At 41.7% G+C, this 15,505-nt stretch overlaps 1 protein-coding gene and 1 pseudogene across 19 annotated transcripts in view; both read right to left on the reverse strand.

Annotated features, from left to right (window-relative positions):
• GALNT13 (polypeptide N-acetylgalactosaminyltransferase 13) overlaps window positions 1-15,505 on the reverse strand; it is a 556,330-nt gene that overhangs the window by 302,623 nt on the left and 238,202 nt on the right. The window lies entirely within an intron of this gene.
• LOC145540861 (syndecan-3 pseudogene) lies at window positions 14,156-15,434 on the reverse strand (annotated as a pseudogene).

A 15,505-nucleotide genomic window follows, 5' to 3' on the forward strand; every position in this document is an offset into this window, starting at 1 on the left:
TCTAACAGAAATAGAAGAGACTAAGAAGAGGTGGCAAGAATACACAAGAACTATATAAAAATGTCCTAATGATCCAGATAACTACAATGGTGTGGTAACTCACCTAGAACCAGACATCCTGGAGTGTGAAGTCAAGTGGGCCTTAGGAAGAATTACTAGGAACAAAGCTACCAGAGGTCATGGAATTCCAGCTGAGTTATTTCACATCCTGAAAGGTGATGCTGTTAAAGTGCTGTACTCCATCTGTCAGTAAATTTGGAAAATTCAGCAGGAAAAGGTCTGGAAAGGTCAGTTTTCATTTTAATCCCCCAGAATGGCAATGTTCAAAGTATCTTACAATTGTGTTCATTTCACATGCTGGCAAGTTTATGCTCAAAATCCTTCAAGCTAGGCTTCATCAGTAAGTGAACCAAGAAATTCCAGATGTAAAAGCTGGTTTTAGAAAAGGTAGAGGAACTAGAGATCAACTTGGATCATGGAGAAAGCAAGGGAGTTTCAGAAAAAACTTCTGCTTCATTGACTACACTAAAGCGTTTTACTGTGTGGATCACAACAAACTGTGGAAAATTCTTAAAGAGATAGGAATATCAGACCACCTTACTGTCTCCCAAGAAACTGTATGTAGGTCAAGAAGCCAGACTTAGAACTGGACATGGAACTATGGACAGGTTCAAAATTGGGATAGGAGTACATTAAGGCTGTACGTTGTCACATTGCTTATTTAGCTTGTATGCAGAGTACATCATGTGAAATGCCGGGCTGGATGAAGCACAAGGTGGAATCAAGATTGCTGGGAGAAATATCAATAACCTTAGATAATGCAGATGACACCACCCTTATGGCAGAAAGCGAAGAGAAACTAAAGAGCCTCTTGATGAGCATATAAGAGGAGAGTGAAAGGCTGGCTTAAAACTCAACATTCAAAAAACTAAGATTGTGGCATCCAGTCCCATCACTTCATGGCAAATAGATGGGGAAAAGGGGGAAACAGTGACAGACTATTTTCTTGGGCTCCAAAATCACTGAGGATGGTGACTGCAACCATGAAATTTAAAGACAGTTGCTCTTTGTAAGAAAAGCTATGACAAACATAGACAGCATATTAAAAAGCAGAGATGTCACTTTGCTGACAAAGGTCTGTATAGTCAAAGCTATGGTTTTTTCAGTAGTCATATACAGAAGTGAGAGCTGGACCATAAAGAAGGCTTAGCACCAAAGAACTGATGCTTTCAAAATGTGCTGGAGAAAACTCTTGAGAGCCCCTTGGACTGTAAGGAAATCAAACCAGTCCATCCCAAAGGAAATCAACCCTGAATATTCACTGGAAGGACTGATGCTGAAGCTGAAGCTCCAGTACTTTGGCCACCTGATGTGAAGAAGTGACTCATTGGAAAAGACCCTGGTGCTGGAAAGATTGAAGATGGGAGGAAAAGGGGATGGCAGAGGATGAGATGGTTGGATGGCATCACCAAATCAATGGATATGAGTTAACAGGAAACTCCAGGAGATAGTGGAGGACTGGTAAGCCTGGTATGCTGCAGACCATGTGGCTGGAAAGAGTCAGACATGACTGAGGAACTGAACAACCTCTCAAAGGAATAACTGACACAAAGTTTCCTATTGTGGGTTTCTATTACTCCAAAAGGAGTCCCCGGATATAAATCCAAGTTTCATAAACTTGGATAGGATATATGCATGTTTCCTAGTGGGGCCCAGCATTTACTTTAATTATAAATGTAAGTAACAAACTATAAACATATTATAGTACCTGTGACTTTGACACTAATAGTAATCACAAATACTTTCATAAGCATATCATAATTGCAGATATCTGGAATTATCTACACTTAGCACTATTTTGAGGGAGAAGGCAATGGCACCCCGCTCCAGTACTCTTGCCTGGAAAATCCCATGGACAGAAGAGCCTGGTAGGCTGCAGTCCATGGGGTCGTGAAGAGTCGGACACGACTGAGCGACTACACTTTCACTTTTCACTTTCGTGCATTGGAGAAGGAAATGGCAACCCACTCCAGTGTTCTTGCCTGGAGAATCCCAGGGACAGTGGAGCCTGGTGGGCTTCCATCTATGGGGTCGCACAGAGTCTGACACAACTGAAGCGACACAGCAGCAGCAGCACTATTTTGAAATTATGGTAGTTATTAAAAGTATCTTAAGACAGTAGTAATACGGCAGCATATATTATTTTATTACAAAACTTATTTTAAATTAGTTTGGTGAATATTTGTATATCTAATTGACTTCCTCTTCATATTTTATACATTCTGAGAAAGGGCCCATGTGTTTAAACAGATATCCAAAGGAAGCCTTGACACCTGAAGTTTAAGAAAGCCTGCTGCTGCTGCTGCTGCTGCTGCTAAGTCACTTCAGTCATGCCCGACTCTGTGTGACCCCACAGATGGCAGCTCACCAGGCTCCTCTGTCCCTGAGATTCTACAGGCAAGAATACTGGAGTGGGTTGCCATTTCCTTCTCCAATGCACGAAAGTGAAAGTGAAGTCGCTCAATCATGTCTGACTCTTTGCGACCCCATGGACTGTAGACTACCAGGCTCCTACATCCATGGGATTTTCCAGGCAAGAGTACTGGAGTGGGTTGCCATTTCCTTCTCCAAGAAAGCCTGCAGAACTTGGTAAAAATATTTTTCTTGTTCCAAGTTAGCCCAAAGGATACATTGGCTTGATATATTCCATCTAGAATAGTTCTTATTCCTGCCATTTGATTACTTTCATATTTGGTGTGTACTTTAGAAATATGACTATTGAGTCAATAGACTCAGGTCTTTCTGAATGAACCTCCATATGTCAAGGTGTCATGCCATATCAACAATGTGGCTCCCTATAAATTGATTTGACCAGAGTATTGATCAGGAGAATAACTAATATTAACAGGCTAGCTATTCCACACACAGATATATTTACTGCATAAAACAAATTTCCTCAAAAAGTGAGAAGTTTAAAGTAAAAATTTTCAAATTATTAAATTGCTAATGATGTCAGAGATTTTTTTGGTATGAATATGCAAATGTTTGGCTCACTAGTTCTTTTCAAATACTTGCAGACCTGAATTTACAACTTCTCCAATCAAACTCACAAAATGATAGGAAATATTACCACTATTTGCTTAGGAAAAAGATAATGGTTATTACAACCAAATTAAAATCAAATAATATCAGCTCAAGTTTTCGTAAGAACTCATGATAAATTTCCTTTTAATAAGTAGAGACTTTTTAATCAAGTGTATCAGAAGTAATATGACAAGAAGAATTTCCTTATTTCCCCAAGACTAAAAACATTTCCTTATGATAACAGATATGCAGCCAGAAAAGTATGGCGATGATATATTATAGTCAATAATAAAAAATGAGGGATAGAAAGAACAAAATAAAATCCCATTTTCACAATTGCTTAGAACTTTCAAAAAGTTTCAACTTTATTTCTCAACCTCAAGTCTAAGAAGTTTGTATTGCAAAAGTCACCTATACATAGAGGATAAAATATGTAAGTTATGCCATTGAGGAAATCTAATAAAAGCCAAACATTTTTACTGCTTTTGGTTAAAAACATCCTTTGACTGCAAAGGATTATTTTAGACAAGTTTTCAAGTTTTATGTGTGTCTATTTCAAATCCTGAAAGATGATGCTGTGAAAGTGCTGCACTCAATATGCCAGCAAATTTGGAAAACTCAGCAGTGGCCACAGGACTAGAAAAGGTCAGTTTTCATTCCAATCCCAAAGAAAGGCAATGCCAAAGAATGCTCAAACTACCGCACAATTGCACTCATCTCACACGCTAGTAAAGTAATGCTCAAAATTCTCCAAGCCAGGCTTCAGCAATATGTGAACCGTGAACTTCCAGATGTTCAAGCTGGTTTAAGAAAAGGCAGAGGAACCAGAGATAAAAATGCCAACATCTGCAGGATCACTGAAAAAGCAAGAGAGTTCCAGAAAAACACCTATTTCTGCTTTATTGACTATGCCAAAGCCTTTGACTGTGTGGATCACAATAATCTGTGGAAAATTCTGAAAGAGACAGGAATACCAGACCATCTGACCTGTCTCTTGAGAAAGCTGTATGCAGGTCAGGAAGCAACAGTTAGAACTGGACATGGAACAACACACTGGTTCCAAATAGGAAAAGGAGTACGTCAAGGTTGTATGTTGTCACCCTGCTTACTTAACTTATGTGCAGAGTACATCATGAGAAACGCTGGACTGGAAGAAACACAAGCTGGAATCAAGATTGCCGGGAGAAATATCAATAACCTCAGATATGCAGATGGCACCACCCTTATGGCAGAAAGCGAAGAAGAACTAAAGAGCCTCTTGATGAAAGTGAAAGAGGAGAGTGAAAAAGTTGGCTTAAAGCTCAACATTCAGAATACTAAGATCATGGCATCTGGTCCTATCACTTCATGGGAAATAGATGGGGAAACAGTGGAAACAGTGTCAGACTTTATTTTGGGGGGCTCCAAAATCACTGCTGATGGTGATTGCAGCCATGAAATTCAAAGACATTTACTCCTTGGAAGGAAAGTTATGACAAACCTAGAGAGCATATTTAAAAGCAGAGACATTACTTTGCCAACAAAGGTCCGTCTAGTCAAGGCTATGGTTTTCCAGTAGTCATGTATGGATGTGAGAGTTGAACGGTGAAGAAAGCTGGGCACCAAAGAATTGATGGTTTTGAACTGTGGTGTTGGAGAAGACTCTTGAGAGTCCCTTGGACTGCAAGGAGATTCAACCAGTCCATCCTAAAGGAGATCAGTCCTGGTGTTCATTGGAAGGACTGATGTTGAAGCTGACACTCCAATACTTTGGCCACCTCATGCGAAGAGTTGACTGATTGGAAAAGACCCTGTTGCTGGGAAGGATTGGGGGCAGGAGGAGAAGGGGATGACAGAGGATGAGATGGTTGGAAGACATCACCGACTCGATGGACATGGGTTTGGGTGGACTCTGGGAGTTGGTGATGGACAGGGAGACCTGGCGTGCTGCGATTCATGAGGTCCAAAAAGTCGGGCACGACTTAGTGACTGAACTGAACTGACCCCATTAAATCCTTTCCAACATGCTCACAGAACTGTATGAAAGCTTAGACAATCCTAAGATTTATTTCCCTGAATTTCTTACTTAATATTACCCCCTACACCCCATATTTCCCTTATTTCTCAGCATTTTTCACTCTATAGATTGTTATCTGCTTTCTGTGTGGCCCCACAGATTTTGTGCTCTAGGCTTGGGCTGTGCATCCTACCTCAGACATTGATTGTAACTGCCCACGCTACATCCCTTAACATGGACACTAGCATGTGATAGAAGTTTTGCAGATACTGAGGTATCACCTTGCTACTTTCAGTCATTCAATCTATCAGTGAAGAGACTGAGTCTGCACAATTTCAAGATATCTTAAATTCCCTTCCTGAAGATGACAAGCTAAGAAAATCATACACTGTGAATTTGTAGAAATTATGGCTATCTAATTTAAGTTCAAAGAAGATTTTTATTGGGAATGGTCATTTGAACCTGACCCAAACAATTCTTTTAAGTTATATAAAACACAGCTTTTAGGAATCCAGATTCACAGATGATACTCAAACTGGAGCTTAAGTAAAGTAAAAACTTATTTGCTTAACACTGTGAGTATATGTATGCATTTGTATATTTCATGGTATATTAAACACAAATACCATGTCTGCTAAAACAATGAAATATCAGATGGAAAGTGAGGGCAAGTAATTAATAATAAACCCCTAGCAAAGTTATCATCACCCACAATTTACTACCATTTCCACAAATGGATTATATAATTAGTGATTCACAGCAGGCCAGAAGTACAAAACTCTCAAGTGGAATATTCTCAAAGTACTGATAAAACAAGCTGTGAAGCTGAGAAACAGTTTAGCACTTATGTGTTCATACTTCACTGGTACTTGCCTTAATAAGACATAAGCTTCTATTTCAAAGTCAAGCACCTCAGAATGTTCAAAATAGACACTTTGGAGCCAAGAAAATAGCTTCATAGCCTGCCCATCTCTTCCAATTATATACTATATTATCTATCAAGTCAATTAACCTCTCTGAATTTTGTATCTCCCATCTGTGAAATGGGATTGCTATCTGACTTGGCAACTCATGTGCTGTTTTGAAATTCCTTTGAGATATAGCTTGTGGAACCATTTTATAGACTGAAAGCATGAAAATGATAACATAAGTGTTATACATTAGTGTGTTTCAAGTTACAGGGAAATGGTAGGAGGCAAGTGGAATTGAGGACAAGTTCCTAGAATAGCAGGTAGTGTTAACCCTTCTCATCCTACTCTGTGATTGAGAATTTTTTAAGGAGTGGTTGGAGCTCCTCTGCATGGTAAGGAATGTTTAGAAGACCCCTTCCAAGCCCTCTATGTAGTTGTTCATTCTGAAAAAAATTTCTAACCTTAGTAGTCACTTCTTTCAGCAAGGAGAAGGAAATTAACATGCCTTTATGTCTAAGAAGGCCAGCCAAATACTATATGATTTAAAGTATTATTTTTGATCAACAACTGAACAATTGAGAAAAGAGAGGCTAAGAAAGTTGAAGTAAAAAGCCAAGGTGAAACTACTGCTTGTTCAATTTTGGAGTTGAATAAAGCCTTCCGAATCCAAAGATTTTCCAACAAAACTACACAAATTGTTCTGCAAGTGTCATCTGTTAAATCAAATCTTTCTTCCTTTTAATCTTCAGTGCTGGATATTTCAAGTTGGAATTTCTTACAAGGTCATTTTATTATTTAATAATTTAGGGGTAATATAGAATGACATCACAAGGAAAATGTAATAATCAGCTCAGTTCAGTACCTCAGTGTGTCTGACACTTTGCAACCTCATAGACTGAAGCATGCCAGGCTTCCCTGTACGTCACCAACTCCCCATCCAGTCAGCGATGCCAGCCAACCATCTCATCCACTGTTGTCCCCTTCTCCTCCTGCCATCAATCTTTCCCAGCATCAGGATCTTTTTAAATGAGTCAGTTCTTCACATCAGGTGGCCAAAGTATTGGAGTTTCAGCTTCAGCATCAGTCCTCCCAATGAATATTCAGGACTGATTTCCTTTTAGGACGGACTGGTTGGATCTCTTTGCAGTCCAAGGGACTCTCAAGAGGATTCTCCAACACCACAGTTCAAAAGCATCAATTCTTCAGCATTCAGCATTCTTTATGGCCCAACTCTTACATCCATACATGACTACTGGAAAAACCATAGCTTTGACTAGACGGACCTTTGTCAGCAAAGTAATGTCTCGGCTTTTTAATATGCTGTCTAGGTTGGTCATAGCTTTTCTTCCAAGGAGCAAGCGTCTTTTAATTTCATGGCTGCAGTCACCATCTCCTGTGATTTTGGAGCCCAAGAAAAAAAAGTCTCTCACTGTTTCCATTGTTTCCCGACCTATTTGCCACGAAGTGATAGGACTGGATGCCATGATCTTAGTTTTTTGCATGCTGAGTTTTAAGCCAGCTTTTTCACTCTCCTCTTTCACTTTCATCAAGAGGCTCTTCAGTTCCTCTTCACTTTCTGCCATAAGGATGTTGTCATATACATATCTGAGATCTACATATCTGGTTATTGATATTTCTCCCGGCAACCTTGATTCCAGCTTGTGCTTCATCCAACCCTTCATTTCACATGATGTACTCTACATATAAGTTGCATAAGCAGGGTGACAATATACAGCCTTAACATACTCCTTTCCCAATGGAACCAGTCCATTGTTCCATGTTTGGTTCTAACTGTTGTTTCTTGACCTGCATACAGATTTCTTAGGAGGCATGTATGGTGTTCTGGTATTCCCTTCTCATTAAGAATTTTCCACAGTTTGTTGTGATCTACACAGTCAAAGGCTTTGGTGCAGTCAATAAAACAGAAAGTGAAGTGGAAGTGAAGTTGCTCAGCCGTGTCTGACTCTTTGCAACCACATGGACTGTAGCCTACCAGACTCCTCTGTCCATGGGATTTTCCAGTCAAGAACACTTAACTGGGTTGCCATTTCCTTCTCCATGTTTTTATAAAATATAAAATGACATCACAAGGAAAATGTAATAATACCCAGATATTTTTCCAATACTTTAACATATCTATTTTTGCATATTTAGCTCATTCAAATCTCCTCACAACCTTAAAATATAGGCATTATTATTATTTTCATGTTACATATGAGAGAAAAAAATCTGTGACATTAGCCACTGTGCTATGCTGCCTCTCTGCCAGAGACAGTAGAGTTATAATAACTATGAGATTTATTGTCCATATTGGGCTGTTAATAATTATTCCAGGCAGTAGATACAGTCCTGAGTCAATCAGATATATGGCCACAATTAACCAAGTGGATAGCTATCCAGAATGATATCCTGTACATTCTCCTCATTGATCATAGTCTTGGCGACCTATCAGTTAAAAATACATCTTTTTCCTTCTGACTTACTTTACTCTGTATGACACTCTCTAGGTTAATCCACATCTGTATAAATGACCCAGTTTTGTTCTTTTTTACGGCTGAGTAATATTCCATTGCATATATCTACCACATCTTCTTTATCTATTCCTCTGTTGATAGACATCTATGTTGCTTCCATGTCTTGGCTATATACACTATTCACAATATGTATAAAATAGGTAACTAATGAAAACATACTGAATAGCACAGGGGACTCTACTTAATGAACTGTGGCAACTTGAATGGGAAGGAAGTCCAAAAGAGGGGCGGATATATGTACTTATGTGACTGATTCATTTTCTGTACAGTAGAAAGTAACACAACATTGTAAAGCAACTATACTCCAATAAAAGTTAATTAAAAATTAAGCAAATAAAAGTACAGCTTTTCTGTGACTCAAGTTGGACAATACAAAAAACTGTTTTTGGAATCTGAATCTTGTATTGTCCAAGAGTTAGGTGACTTCATTCATTCTAGAAGTTTTGCTCCTGCTCCCCAGATCTCTGGATACACTTGGGTTCCTATGCCTTAAGACATTCACTTCTTCCTCTTCTCATGGAGCATGTTACCTTATATACTATAAATATATTTTCCTTTTGTTTCAGTTAGAAATGGCTTCTCATCCTTGAAACCAAAGAAAACTAGTTTGTACAAAGATCAACCTGGAGGACTGCTTCTATACCATGAAAGTTGTGTATCAGCTACAATCAGCATCTCAAGTCCTTGTAAACCTTAAATGGATTTTGCATGCCAGACCTAGAAGAATACCTTTTGGGCTCCCCTTAGGGTAGGTTGGTATTTTCATTATCTTTGGCTACTGTAGCAAATTACACAAATATAGTGGCTTAAAACAGCACAAATGTATCCTTTTAGAGTTCTGGAAGCTGGAAATCTGAAATTAAGTTTTATCAGGCTGAAGTCAAGGTGTCAGAAGAGCTGGCTCCTTCTGTAGGCTCTGCAGGGAGAACCCACCAGCTTGCCTTTTCTAGCTGGAGAGGCTCTTGTAGTCTTTGACTTGTAAACCTCCTTCCACTGTCAAAGTACATCCCTCCAGTCTCTGCTTCCATTATCACATGGCCTTCTCTCTCACTCTGACTCCTCCTGCACCCTCTTACCCTGGGACCACACACATAATCCAGGATAATCTCTCCAGCTCAATATATACTTAATTACATCCACAAAGTCATTTATGCTATATAAGATGATATTCACAGGTTCTGGGTATTTGGATGTAGACATACATACAGACAGATGGGGGAATAACACCATTCCATCTACTAAAAGTGGTAACTTAATGAAACACTATGGAAATAAAGATCATTGGAAAAAGCTACTTTTCAAGAGAAAATTGTTTTTTCTATAAATGCCAGATTATCCATTATATTTATAAAGATTCCTCAGAACTTAACACTTATCTTTCATAATTGTTATGTTTTAAACTTCATTTAATGACTAAAATTAAGAGTTTTAAATAAAATTTATTGGAACTCCTGATATGGTGAGAGCAGATACAGAGTTGAGAATGAGAAGAGATTTTAAAGATACACACACAAATGTGTGTGGGTGTGTTCAGTTGTCTCTGTCTCTTTATGACCCCAGGGCTGTAGCCTGACAGACTTCTCTGTCCATGGAGTTTTCCAGGCAAGAATACTGGAGTGGGTTGCCATTTCCTATTCCAGGAGATTGGATGGAAGCTGCATCTCCTGTGTCTCCTGCATTGGTAGGTGGATTCTTTATCACTGCATCACCTGGGAAGCAATTTCTTATGAATTTGGTTAAAAACCAGATATGAGGATTCATCACTGAACATAATGGGTGCTATGATGTGCTCCCTAGATTCTTCATCCAGGGGAGGGAACAAATCAACAAACATCTAAACTGCTTGAGTGCTGCCAGAAAACAGCCCTAATTGCCAGGCTGGCTTTCAAGATTGCCTTGAGGGAAGAGAGACAATTTTCTCAGTGGCATGCCTTCTTCCTAAGGCATCAATATTCACTGGTGGATCGATTCGTGGGTCAGTGATCTGGCCCACTTGTGCCAATCTGGGACCACTTTAAAAGTGCATTCTATCTTCAAACCCTCCCCCATAGGATTGCCTGAAGCTTCTATTCAGACATCATAGCTCAACTCAGTGATGTGCTGGAGCTGGTTGGTACCAGCACATTAGAGCTGACCTGTGCATCACATCCAGTGATGCTAAGTGTGTACCTTAAAATCTGCCACAATAAGAGCATTTTCACTATGGGAAAGTACAAACAATATAAATCAGGACTTTAAAAATATCATTATTATTTCAGAGAACCATATATTAAACATTTATCAGCAAACTACTGGGATTTTCCAACTGCACAGTCCTGCTTCTTTCTCCTCCTGCCCAAAGATACTAATCCCAAGAATACTCACTAATAGACCTGCTGTAAAACAATCTTCACCTTAAGGAAACTAAGTCCTAACACTTAAGATACTATAGTCATACTTTTATCAGCTTCTGAAATAATTTTGAACAAACAACCCATCTTCAATTCAGACTTCAAAAAATTACATTCTCAAAAACTCTATAAGTAACCAATAAGAACCTACTGAATAATACTCATTGCTCTATGGTGGCCTAAATGGAAAAGAAATGCAACAGGGGAGGGGCAGATATGTGTATACTTACAGCTGGTTCACTTTGCTGTACAGCAGAAACTAACATTGTAAAGCAACTATACTCCAAGAAAATATAATTAAAAATAGCACAATAGCACAAAAGAAATTCAGTTAATAACATAATAAGCCATCAACCTCAACACTTCAGAATTTTCTGGAAATAAGGATATGCAGTTTATAAAACTACAATATAACAATTAAAATAAATAAATTAGAATTGATCCATTACTACCATTTAATTCTTACACTAGTCAGATTTCACCAATTGTTCTAGTAATGTCTTTACAGCAAAAGGCTTAAGTTCAAATGCATAAGTTGCATGTGACAGTCATGTCTCATTAGACTCTTCAAACTCAACCAATCCTTGACTTGCGTGACCTTGACATTTGCAAGTTTACAGACCAGTTTTTGTTGTTGATGTTGTTGTTGTTGAATGTCCTTCGGTGCGGATTTGTTTAATGTCTCTCATGATTAGATTCAAATTATGCATGTCCAGCAGGAACATCGAATAAGATGCTACACACTATCAGGTGGGGCAAGATTTTGACTCATTGTATTGCTGACAGTGTCCACTTTCTCACTTAAGACAGTGTCCTCTATTTTTTTGTAATTAACTATCTTTGTTCAGAAGACTGTTAAAGCTGTTTACATGTCCCATTGCTCACCAAAATGTCTACTTATTCATTTATTCATAGTGATATAGACTAATGGAATCTTATTTTTTCATTAGTCTGCAATTCATTCATAGCATTATTTATTTTGATGCCCAATTTGTCCCAAATTTGGTTTGTTGCAGCCCCTATACCTTGGCTTCTGTATCCTCCATTATTCTTTATGCTCTCAGGTACAAGATGTTCTAAAGTCACTCATACTTCCACTGACCCAAGATAGCAATCAGGTGTTTCTCTAAGGATCTTATTCCATGTAGATTTATTAAGAAATTCAAGATATAGCTTCAGGAATGCTCATTGTTATTGGGATGTCATTGTTTCCAAGCCCTCTCAGTGGACAGAAGTAGGAATATCCATGTGTGTGTGTGTGTGTGTACACATACTCAAACATATATAATGCATGGATACACTATCTTTAAAATGTTTTTAATCTGTTATTCTTTCTATAATAGAATCTAGAAGTCAATATTGATATTCCCAGCTCCATTTTAATTTCACAGGGTTCATTCTAAAATTTCCCTTTCCATGTTTTTATCTTCCTTTTTGACAGCAAGTTTCCTGATTTGCTCAATCAATCCCACTATATGAAACCAATCTCCCATCCCCTCTGCCGTCTTCTCCCCACTACACATGATCTCTGAAACTCAGCATAGGATGCTGTCCAAACTCTATGTGGCCAGCTTCCTGTCATTCTATCCTGCTCTGACCTGCAGTTCTGGACTACCTTGCCACCTAGCAGCCCCCCATCACCTTCAGTTCAGTTACTCAGTCATGTCCAACTCTTTGCTACCCCATGGACTGCAGCATGCCAGGCCTCCCTGCCCATCACCAACTCCCATAGTTTACTCACACTCATGTCCATTGAGTCAGTGATGCCATCCAACTATCTCATCCTCTGTTGTCCCCTTCTCCTCCTGCCTTCAATCTTTCCCAGCATCAGGGTCTTTTCAAATGAGTCAGTTCTTCACATCAGGTGGCCAAAGTATTGGAGTTTCAGCTTCAGCATCAGTCATTCCAATGAATATTCAGGATTGATTTCTATTAGGATGGACTGGTTGGATCTCCTTGCAGTCCAAGAGACTCTCAAGAATCTTCTCCAACACCACAGTTCAAACGCATCAATTCTTCGGCACTCAGCCTTCTTTATAGTCCAACTCTCACATCCATACATGACTACTGGAAAAAACATAGCTTTGACTAGATGGACCTTTGTTGGCAAAGCAATGTTGCTGCTTTTTAATATGCTGTCTAGGTTTGTCATAGCTTTTCTTCCAAGGAGCAAGTGTTTTTTAATTTCATAGCTGCAGTCACCATCTGCAGTGATTTTGGAGCCCCCCAAAATAAAGTCTGTCACTGTTTCTCCTGTTTCCCCATCTCTTTGCCATGAAGTGATGGGATCAGATGCCATGATCTTAGTTTCTGAATGTTTTTTTTTTTTTTTTAACCATTAGGTTATGATGATTAGTGACTTCCATTGTCATTAGCATTTGGAGGGGGGCACATAAGAAATATATGAGAATAAACATCTTTGGAAGAATGTGTGTGTCTGTGACATATCTGGATTAGCTAGGTGGTCAAGATTGTGTGTGATTTTGTCATGGTGTGCTTTTCTCTTTGTGTGTGACAATACGTGTAATCATGTGAGAGACGGTGTCTGTGCAGAGTCCACTAGGAAGAAGGAGGTGCAAGCCCCTCCTCACAAGTGGCTGCCTGAGCATTCTCAGAACTTGGGGCAGACGAGGAAGGAAGTGAAGCCTGTGGGTGCACGTGCATTGAGCAGCGGTGAGGGAAAATGACCCCACAACCCCAGAAAGGCCAGGACAAATCAGGCTGGTGGGTGAGGGGTACCGTCTCGCCCAGGCAGAGTGAGCCTAGGACAGGATCAACAGGATGCGGTGTCCCAATGATTTCAAGGGCTGAGCTTGCCAAATGCTTGTCCTAGAAACCAGCTGGAATGCCTCTCTGCCTCCAAACGGAAACCTCAGCCAGCCCTGTGGGACCAGGTTGGGGCTGAAGTTTCACCCCTTCATCCACCAGCCAATCAGGAGTTCCCTTCCCCCTGTCCATCTGATGTGAGGTCCTAAAGCCCCAAGCTGGTGGTTGGGGGATGAGGATGTGGAACAAATGATGAGCTCATAAGGGCACAGTCTGGAGCAGATGGCAATGCCCCCTGTCCCTTGGGGAAGAGCTGTGTGAGGCTGGCAGTGTGGGCAGACATTGGGCAGGTGGCAGAGATGAAGCGGGGCCAGGATGTCTCCCAGGCCCAGTTCCAGGCCAGGACTGGTGGTGCCAGGCCAGGGAGTGGACGTAGGGGTAGTGCTGAGGCTACAAGGAGGCACTCTGGCTCCATTAGGCGTAGAACTCCTCTTGCTTGTCAGGCTTCTGGTATGTGACACTTGCCTGCTTGGGCTCTTCCAGCATGTAGCTGCCCTCATCCTTCTTCTTCATGCGGTAGATGAACAGTGTGACCAGGAAGGTGGCAAAGAGGGTGCCTACAACCCCACCCATGATCACAGCTACAAGCACCTACTTCTGCTCCAGGATGCTCTTCTGGGGAAGCTGAGCTGCCGAGCTGCCTGAGTCGATGGCACTGTCCAGGATGCCAGGGCCTGGGCAGGCACCCTTGGGCAGCGTCCTGGGCAGAGGCCCCACCCACAACCACCACCTCATTGGCTGTGTCTGGCTATGTGGTCGCTCCCTCTGACAGCTCAAGGTCCCCACTGGGTCCCCCGCTCACTGGCATCTCTGGCTCATCCCAGATGGTGGTGAGGAAGGACTCTGGAGTTGGGGTCTGAGCCACCTCCGTGGGTCCAGGGGCGGTGGTCCCCAGGGGCAGGGTGCTCTTCTCAGGGATGTCAGGCTTCTGGGTGGTAGCTGGCCTGGGAAGGGCCCTTGGCCTGGAGGTAGCTGTGCTGGTCAGCCTGGGAGTTGGGGCTTCTGTGTCCAAGATAGCCACTGTGGTGGGAGGTGAGGGCACTGCTGGGGTGGTGGCCCGGGCTGTGGCCACTGTGGTCAGTGGAAGAGGCAGAAGCCTCCATATGCTGGTAGTCCTTATGACAGAGGTGGTGGCCGTGGACGGGGGCACTGCAGGGATGCTGGGGACGGCGGTGGCCACCATCGGGGCCCCTGTGGTGGTGGCAGTGGTGGTAGCCGTAGGAGTAGAGATGGTGATGGCTCTCTGGCTGGGCTCTTCTGGCACCTCTGTCACCAGTGGGGGGCTAGTGGCTGGCTTTGGGGTGGGGCGCTCAATAACTCTTCAAACGGGGTGCCCACAGGCTGGATGTCCATGGTGGGCAGCACCGAAGGTGTGGTGGACATTGCTAGGGCAACATCTGGGCTGAACTGCATGGCTGTCAATGCCTGACTCCTGCTCAAAGTAGCTGGATCCCGACCAGGAGTAGAGGTCGTCCAGCTCATCATCAGGGAAGGAGTCATCATCTCCAGAGTCCTCGAGGTCCATGGGCCTCTCAAAGTTGTCACTGCGCCAGCGCTGGGCCCCCTTGGCATGCCCTGCCAGCAGCAGCAGCAGTGTAGGCAGTAGCATCCCTCCGGTGGGGCCAGGCTGCAGCTCTGGCCCAGCGCCAGCCCTGTGGGTGGCCCTAGCGTGGTGAGGCGGCCCTGGCTTCATGGCGGCAGCGCTCTCAGTCAGGGTTCCGTCTCGGAGATTTTTCACTTTTTCACTCTCCTCTCCTCTTTCAC

The sequence above is a fragment of the Giraffa tippelskirchi genome, chromosome 3, assembly GCF_054371585.1.
Source record: "Giraffa tippelskirchi isolate mGirTip1 chromosome 3, T2T-mGirTip1v1.2.pri, whole genome shotgun sequence".
NCBI classification, from domain to species: domain Eukaryota; kingdom Metazoa; phylum Chordata; class Mammalia; order Artiodactyla; family Giraffidae; genus Giraffa; species Giraffa tippelskirchi.